Consider the following 9,695-nt stretch of genomic DNA (forward strand, 5'->3'; position numbering starts at 1 on the left):
TATACACATATATAAATTTAAATCTATATCTATATCTACATAGATATAGATATAGAAACAACTGAACAGGTCTCTGAGAATAAATGAAGAAGTGCAGTTAGCTTCCCAAGAAGGCAGCTGGGCAGCCCATCCCTGACAAGAGATAGGAGAAAAGTCACTCCTGTGAATCAAGAGCTTGGGCATCTCATAAAGCTACATTAGGAAAATGGTTATTATTATTATTATTATTATTATTATTGTTATTATTATTAATTTATTTTAAGATTTATTCATTATATAAGTACACTGTAGCTGTCTTCAGACACACCAGAAGAGGGCATCAGATCACATTACAGATGGTTGTGAGCCACCCTGTGGTTGCTGGGATTTGAACTCTGGAAGAGTGGTCAGCGCTCCTAACCACTGAGCCATCCCTCCAGCCCTATTATTATTTTAAGTTAGAGTTAATCTTTTTTCTATTTGGAGTCCTGTAGGCAGGGGCAGAGCCGGTGGAAATGGGAACGAGAAGACCCAGGGTGCTGAAGGCCAGAGGCTCGCCAAGTCAGGGTCATCGGGAAAAGCTGACGTTTGTAAGACAGAAAACCAGGTCCACACAGCAAAGCCAGATGCTACAGCAAAGACTCAGGGTGGGAGATGGGCAGGGGACCTGGCCCCTTGGCTTCCACAGGTACCTGTATTCATGTGAACACCCCCCCCATCCAAGTACACATAACAAAATTAAATCTTAAAACTTAAAATTGCCTGCATGCATGTATATGTTCCATGTGTGCAGGTCAGGTGACGATATCACGTGCCTTGGACTAGTGTGATGTCCACGCCAGCTCTCTCTGTTCCCATGTGTTCCCGCTGATCTCTCTCTCTCTCTCTCTCTCTCTCTCTCTCTCTCTCTCTCTCTCTCTCTCTCTCTCTCTCTCTCTCTCTCTCTCTCTCTCCGTTCCTGTTCCCTTCTCTGTGCCCCATTCTCCTCTCTGCGCTCATGGTTCTGTTTCTGTCTGTCTCCCTGTCTACATGTCCACACGTCTGTCTCTGCTCCTGCTCCAGGTCCTCATTCTGCTCCATCCGCTCCCCCTCCCTACCCCCTCACACCAGAAAGAAAAGAAGAGCCAAACACCAAGTCCGGAGGAAAGTAAACGGGAAGAGACAGTGAGGGGACAGAGACCCGAGACAAGCTAGAAGAGACAAGTGGGAGACGACTTCTAGACTGTCAAGTCTACGTCGTCCAGTCCGACAGCACATTACTGCCACACGCCAGCCACTGGCTTTGAGGGAAAGGGCATCAGCACAGGAAGTGCAGGAATCAGGAATCAAATCATTAGGGTGAGCACGGGGATCGGAAATGAGGCTCGGGGCTATGGACAGTAAGTATAGAGTTAAATAAGAAGAGGGAAAAGAAAGATGGAAAGAAAGTAGAACAAAGGTTTTTGATATGAAAAGATTTAAATACTGAAAGGAGGGACTGGGGAGATGGCTCAGTGGTTAGGAGCAAAGGCTGCCCTTGCGGAGGACCCAGGTTCAATTCCTAGTTCCTACGTGGTGGCTCGCAACTGAAACTCCAGAACCCGGGTATCTGCTGCCATCTTCTGGCCTCCGTGGGCATCGCATGTGCTTGGCGCACAGACAAATGCAGGCATAAAATGGAAAACATAAAAAGAAAAAGAATACAAACGGATATACAGAGAAAATAGAGTAAACGCTAGGGGGCGATCTGTAACAGTGTTTGTAGAAGTTGAAACTTTCACATCCAGAATATCGTTTTGGTTTTTTTTTTTCCATAGTAAGTGTAATATTTTCTATTCTATGGGGGTGGGGAGGAGACAGCCATTTCCACTTTGTGTAAATAATACAGTGTGAACAGATAGCCAAGTGTTTGAAATATTCTTTCCGTCCCACAGAGAACACTCTACTGAATCCTTGAAGAGGAGCTATTTTTCCTTTCCGGCTCATATCTCACCTGGAAAAGTGTATCTAGCTGGAGGCTGTTTTTCAGTGTTCACCACACCTCCTGTTCCAACTGCGTGATCACATCTGGCTTATAAAGCTGGTGCCCAGGTCACGGGGGAGTGGGGAATGTGGATCTTACATGTCTATAGGGAAACGTTTGTCTTTTCTGGGACCACTTCCAAATCAAGCATGCTGGCCTGATCATTACCCACTGTCTCAGCACTCAGGTGGAGGAACAAGAGTTGCCACAAGTTTAAAGCCAGGCTAGGATATATAGTAAGACCTTGTGTATAAAAATTAAAAAAAAAAAAAGAAAAAAGAAAAAGAAAACACTCGATCTTAACAAAGTTAGTCCTTTTTTTTTTTTTTGAAGATTTTATTTATTTACTTCATGTATGTGAGTACACTGTAGCTGTCTTCAGACACCAGAAGAGGGGATTGGATCCCCATTACAGATGGTTGTGATCCACCATGTGGTTGCTGGGAATTGAACTCAGGACCTCTGGAAGAGCAGTCAGTGCTCTTAACCAATGAGCCATCTCTCCAGCCCCCAAAGGTAGTCTTTTACTGGAGGGAAAAGAACAGCTGACAAAAATCTGTCTCCAAAAATGGGTCAGCACTCAGCTGAATGTCAGCGGTGAACCCCACCTTTAACCCCAGCACTTGGGAGGCAGAGATAGGCGGATCTCTGAGTTCCAGGTCAGCCTGGTCTATAGAATGAGTTCTGGGACAGCCAGGGCTACACGGAGGGACCTTGTCTTGAAACAAACAGACAAAAAGCTGGCTGGCATTCTTCTGAATGGCTTAAACTGTAGTCACCAAAGTGTTTGATGCCCCTTACAAACTAAAGAAATAAACCCAATTGAATGGTCTCTCCAGTTCCAACAAATCCAAGGTCACCCAGTGAGAAAGAAAAAGCACTTAAAATGTCCTCATCTCCCTCCCCTCTCTCCCTTCCCTTCTGGTTTTTTTTTAGAGGCAGGGTCTCACTCTGTAGCCAAGGTTGGCTTTAAAAGCTTGGTCATCTGAAGTGGAAACTTCTAGTTCTTAGGAAAGTTATGTCAAACAATGGTTTGCTGGGGCACACAGGTGAAAGGGTGTTTTGCTAAAGCAAACTCGTGAAAGGCTGTTCTCCTGAAGCAGACACAGGTGAAGAAAGGACACTTGATCAAGGAGCGTAACTCTGACCCCACAGACAGCGGGAGAGGAGCACTGAGCCTTCGTTTGGTTTGCTCCAGCTCACTATTCTTCACTAACGACACACGTGTATTGGTTTAACCTTACATAGCATTGTTGAGCTCAACTTGTGGTAATGCAGCCATGGAAAGAAACCCAAGAACTGCTCGGGAGTTTCATGATTTCTTCAGGATTGAACTACAGCTGCCGGTTCAAGCCTGGTGTCTGCCTGCCCAGAGGACTGGTCTGCAGCAGCTGAATCCTATTTGGTGTTTGCTATGGGACTGAACCGCTGTCAAAGAAGACCAAGCTCACCCCCAAAGAATTATTGCTGAACAGGTCCACTCCCCCCACATCCTAATAGCTTTTCTCTTCCACCACCTCTGCTGGATGGTGGGCAAAGGAGAGGTTGAACCCTTATTAAATGTAGGTTGCAAAAACTTTATGCCTACAGGAATCTTTCTGCTTCAGTCTCCCCAGTGTAGGACAGGCATGGGTTACTACCATTTCTGGGCTGTTAGGTATCTGAGTCACAGATTTTAAAAACCAGAGGTTGCCAGGCATTTGGGGTGCAAGCCTTTGATCCCAGCACAGGCAGGCGGATTGGATCTGTATGAGTTTGGGGCTAGCCTGGGCTACAGAGTGAGCTCTGTGCTGGTCAGGGTTCCATAGAGAGATCTGCCCCCCCCAAAGCAAAAAGAAACAAAACCCCAGAGGGCTATACATGCTATCAGCTTCAGAGGCGACAACACAGTGTCCTTGCCTAATTAATTGAAAGTCTACAATGTTTTCCCCTTAGAAAGGGAGGAAACCAGCCGGGTTGTAGTTCAAGCAGGAGAGCACTTGGCTGGCAGTCACTAAACCCCAAGTTCCATCCCCAGCACCTAATACACTTGGCTTGCTGGCAAGACCTGTAATTCTAGCATGAGGCTCAGCAGAGTAAGGTCATCCCTGACTACATAGCGAGCTGGAGTCCAGCATGGGAAACATAAGACTCTGCCTCACATATGGGGAGGGGGAGAAGGAAGCAGGAGAGGAAAAGGAGGGTTAAGCCAGGCATTTCGACAGCAGAGTGAAATATATGGATTTGCTAATTACATGAAGAACAGTCTGTTTGCTCACAAAGACGCTCTGGAAAATCCTCTCAACAGCCAGGGGTGGAAACGAAGGTGCCGTTTCTTTTCTTTAAAAGCTTTTTAAAAAAATCAGCATATATTAATTCTAAACAACAATGGATTTCATTATTGCGTTTTCCTGTACTCCCCCACCTCCATGAAAGCATTTCTGTAAAGCATTTTTTTTCTATTGAGAGAGAGAGAGAGAGAGAGAGAGAGAGAGAGAGAGAACCAGCTGTTTGAGTAGAACAGCCCCGTTAGATACAGAAGCCATTCACTCACTGCCTGAGACATGACACCAATCCTAAAACTTCAGGGTTCATTCACCAAGAGGCAGACCTTTGCAGATTAATCTAAAGGCACATTAGGAGCCGGGCATCCTGGTGTTTACTTATAATCCCAGCACTTGGGAGGCAGAGGCAGGTGGATCTCTGTGAGCTCACTGGTTTATAGAGCAAGTTCCAGGCCAGCCAAGGCTCCACAGTGAGCTCTGTCGGAGAAAGGGGGGAAAAAGGACCTTATGTGCCAGCTCAGCAGGGTAAAGGCATGTCCTGCCAAGGTTGGTGGCTTGAGTTTGCTTCCAGAGTCCTATAAGTTGTCCTGATTTCCATACATACTCCATTCAATAAATACATTAAAAAAACTTTAGGAACTAGGTTCTTATTTTACCACATGTAAGCTCTAAAAAAGTAGCCAGATAAAAATTAATAAAAAAAAAAATCCTTAGGTTTCAAACTCAGTGATCTCAAAGCCAAATGGGAGACCAGAAACTGCATCCATCCAGGCTGGAGAGATGGTTCGGTGGTTAAGGACACCAGTTAAGTTCTCAGCATCCCCATGGTGGGGTGCAACTATCTGCCGCTCAAGTTCCAGGAGATTTGGCACCCCAGTGTGGCTTCTGCCAGCACCAGGCATGTACGAAGTACACACCCATATGTGCAGGCAAAACATTTATATATGCAAAATACAAATAATTAAAGATTTATTTATTTATCATATGAGTACATTGTAGCTGTCTTCAGACACACCAGAAGAGGGCATCAGATCCCATTACAGATGGCTGTGAGCCACCATGTGGTTGCTGGGAATTGAACTCAGGACCTCTGGAAGAGCAGTCAGTGCTCTTAACCGCTGAGCCATCTCTCCAGCCCACAAATAATTAAAAACAACAAAAACCCTACAAGTCAGTCTCTTAAGTCAGTCAGGGCAGAGTCTCTCCTTAATATACACAAACTGAAAAGGCCTCTGAGGTCACTAAGTTAAGGTTTCCCCAAAGCATGCTAAATAACACCGTGCTGTGTGTTATGAAAAGGTTCCAGATGGCGTTAGGAAAACACTGGCCCCAGCTGGGTATGGTCATGCGCACCCCTCATGCCAGCACTTGGGAAATTAATACAGGAAGAAGACCGAAAGTTTGAGGCCATCCTTGTGTAAAGAGGAAGTTCCGGGGGTGGGGGATTTAGCTCGGGGGTAGGGCGCTTGCCTAGGAAGGGGAAGGCCCTGGGTTCGGTCCCCAGCTCCGGGGGGGGGGGGGGGGGGAAAAAAAAAAAAAGAGCAAGTTCCAGGCCAGCTGAGGATACACAGTAAGATCCTGAACCCACCCGCCAAAAACGTCATGGCTTTGGTTCCCAGCATCCACGATTACCTGTGATTCTAGCTTCAGGACATAACTGCATCCTCTTCTGGCCTTTGAGGGTACCCGTGCTCACGTGCATATCTCCACAGAGATGTACACAAATACACATAATTAAAAAGGAAGATGCAGGGGCTGAGGAGATGGCTCAGTGGTTAAGAGCACTGACTGCTCTTCCAGAGGTCCTGAGTTCAATTCCCAGCAACCACATGGTGGCTCACAGCCATCTGTAATGGGATCTGATGCCCTCTTCTGGTGTGGCTGAGGACAGCTACAGTGTACTCACATAAATTAAGTAAATCTTTAAAAAAAAAAAAAAAGAGGCTGAAGCAGGATGGCAAGTTCAAGGCCTGTCTGGGTACCTTAGAGAGTCCTCCTGTCTTGCAAATATCATGAAGAACAAGAGGAGGAGGCAGAGGAAGAAGAGGAGGAGGAGGAAAAGGAAAGAAAAGGGGGAGGGAAGAAATAGAAAAACAAACATGAGGCTGGAGATAAAACTCAATGGTTAAGCATGCATGCATGCATGCATGCATGCTGCTGCTGCTGCTGCTGCTGCGAGACCTTCCTCTTTTCTGTGCCGCTCCAGACCCAATGCTAGGCAAAGGTGAGGCCCATTTTCCATGGGTCTTCCCACCTCAATGGCAATACTCAGAGACCAAGCTCGGGTAGATAATACAGCAGAGGCACCAACACAGGCTAACCTGGTTTAGATAATTAATCCCTTACAGGCACGGCTGTTGGCTCATTTCTTAGGTGGGTCTACATTTTGTTGGGGTTGACAATAAAAACCTTTGTCACCACGACGGACTGTACCCTCAAACGTGAGTCAAAACAAAAATCAAAACCACCCAACCAAACCACCCTTAAACTGCCTTTGTTAGTGGACTCCACCCCTTTCCCCTCAGTGATGAGGATTACAAAGAAGGACCACAAGGGGTTTCTGACCACCTGTTTAGTTTGGAGTCAGACAATGGATTCCTTCCCAAGGCGACTCTGGCTTCAGCTCTCTGGAGCTTTGCTAGGAGAGGAGGAGAGACAGTTGTGTCCATTTTGGTAACTCCTCAGCCCACAAGGCTTGGGAAATGTCCCCAGAGCCGGAATCCTCCTTGTCGTCCTCACCAAGGATAAGAGTGTTCTTAGACTCCCTTCTGAGCTTATCCTGCCTGGCCGAAGGGAGCTGCCCTGCTCGTCCAGATAGGGAGCGAGGATGGCAGATGCCAGGATGTACCCCTTCTGTATGTGATGGTAGTCCTGTTTCTGAATCTTATAAGCTTCCTTTCTCTTGAGTTGATGTCCTGTTATCTTCCAGGGTCATTGGCTTCATGTGCAGTTATAAGATTGTTGCCTTGCGTCTTCCTGGCCGAGGAGGAGGCGGTGAATGATGAAGCCTCTGTTCTGCCCTCAGAAAGGCTGTAGTTCTGCAACTCCTTCTTCCTCTTTGTTCTCACCCATATCCTCTCCCTTTCTCTTTCCCTTCCTCCTCCTCTTGCATTTTTTTTCCCAGAAGGGTCTTGTTCAATGCAGCCCACTAAAGGCCTCGACTAAAGCTTGCTTAAGTATCTCAGGCTGTCTGGCTTCAGGCTCGAAGTTCTCCTGCTCTGACTGGGTCAACTGATGGGTGCCATTAAGTCTGCCCTCATTATTTTTTTTCCAGACATGGTTTCTCTGTGTAGCCCTGGCTGTCCAGCAAATCGATCTGTAGACCAGGCTGGCCTCAAACTCGGAGCTCCAACTGCCTTTACCTCCTGAGTGCTGGGCTTAAAGGCCTGCAACCACGAGTGGCCAGCAACACCATTGCTTTTGAATCACTGGTGTAAATTTCAACAGAGCAGAAAAAGCAAACCATATCCTAGCATTGTTGGGGGAGGTCTCATGGGTACCCCAAAAAGAAACTTAGATTCTGCTCTCTATTAAAAAAGCATTTTCTATTATTTTTAATTTTGTGTGTGTGTGTGTGTGTGTGTGTGTGTGTGTGTGTGTGTGTGTTTACACGGGAGTCTGTGCATATGATTACAGCATCCTGTGGAGGCCAGAGGTGTTGGATCCCCTGGACATGGAGTTACATCTTGGAGCTGGAGTTAATGGAGGTTTGGAAGCTGCTGTGTGGGTGCTGGGAATTGAGCATGGGTCTTCTGCAATAGCAGCAAACGCTCTTATCCACCGAATCATCTCTCCAGCTCTCTTCTGCTCCAGATTTATATGCTAGAAGAATACCTTTGTTCGTTTAAGGCATAGGTAATTAGGCTTTATTCATTTTTTTTATCCTATCAGAAAAAGTTGGATTTTATTAAAAACACATCTTCAGCACAGATTTTTTTTTTTTTTTTGGTTCTTTTTTTCGGAGCTGGGGACCGAACCCAGGGCCTTGCACTTCCTAGGTAAGCGCTCTACCACTGAGCTAAATCCCCAGCCCCTTTCAGCACAGATTTTAAGCACAAAAGAGAGGACGTTGGAGAGAAGGCGCACAAGAGAGCACAGGTGTGGGCTTCTCACAGGAGAGTAGCCACCACGCCACGTGACTAGGACTTAGGCTTTTAAACACAGACTGGCTGTGCTGGATCGTTTTATGCTAACTTGACACAAGCTAAAGTCATTTGAGAGGGGGGAACCTCAATGAAGAAAACACCTCCCTAAGATAGGGCCGCAGGGAAGCCTGTAAGGCATTTTCTTAATTAGCAGCTGGTTGGGAAGTGTTTAGCCCATTGTGGGTGGGGCCATCCGTGGGCTGGTGGTCCTGGATTCCATAAGAAAGTAGGTGAGCAAGCCATGAGGAACAAGTCAGTAAGCAGCACCTGTCCGTGGCCTCTGCATCCGTTCCTGCCTCGAGGTTCCTGCCCTGTGTGAGTTCCTGTCCTGAATTCTTTTGAACCCCCCACAACTTGCATTTGTTCATAGTGTTCCATCAAAGCAATAGCAACCCTATGAGAAGTTGGTACCAGGGTAGTGGGGTATTGTTGTGACGGGCCTGCCTATGTTTTGGGGAGAACTGTGGAAGGACTTTGGAACTTTGGGCTAGAAGAGCCATGGAGTGTTGAGAGCTCAGTGAACGGCTCTGTAGGAGCTTGGAGGATCAGAATATTGAGAGCCATGCAGACATCGGAGGCCTGGCTTGTGAGGTTTCAGAGGGACGCAAAGGCTCTACCAGGTCATTTGTGTGAAGCATTGAGGTTCCGGTCAGCTGGAACTGAAGAATCAGCTGTGATTAACAAGAGACCGGCACCGCTGAAGTAAAAGCTTTGTTTTTCTGGGACAATTGATTGCTGGTCGGCTGGAGCCGAGAGGTTAGCAGTGACTAAGAAGAGACCAGCATCACTGAGGTGAAATCTTCTGGGAAGTGTTTCTTAGAGTCACCACACAGAAGCTGTGTTCCAGAGGTGACCAAGGTTGTACCTCGTGCTGGTATAAGAACTTGGTAGTGTGAGAGTCACCCAGGTGGGACTGTTTCTGAACAGTTTTAGAACTGGGTTATGGAGAGCAGCTGAGGCTTAGCACTGAGAGAGGCCAGGAGAGGCCATGGGTGAAGGGGCAGCCTCAGTGTCAGCGGAGGGCTCAGGATTGAAGGGGTCCTACTGAGACGTTGAGGCTTTGCATCATGGGAAGAGCCCAGGAGAGGCTATTGGTGGGAGAGCAGCCCAGTTGCAGCAGAAGACCCTAGCATGTTGGAGATGCCAGTATTGTGGGATGACCACCAAGGACAGCAGCAGTCAGGAGTGGAGCCCTCCTGAGTTTGAAAGACTGGCTGTGTGTGCTGCAGAGGGCAGAGCTGGAATCGTGACCCAAGCCCCTTGGAGGATCCCGGAGAAGACAGTGAATGAATCCCAGATATTGGA

Source organism: Rattus rattus, chromosome 16, assembly GCF_011064425.1.
Source record: "Rattus rattus isolate New Zealand chromosome 16, Rrattus_CSIRO_v1, whole genome shotgun sequence".
Taxonomy (NCBI): domain Eukaryota; kingdom Metazoa; phylum Chordata; class Mammalia; order Rodentia; family Muridae; genus Rattus; species Rattus rattus.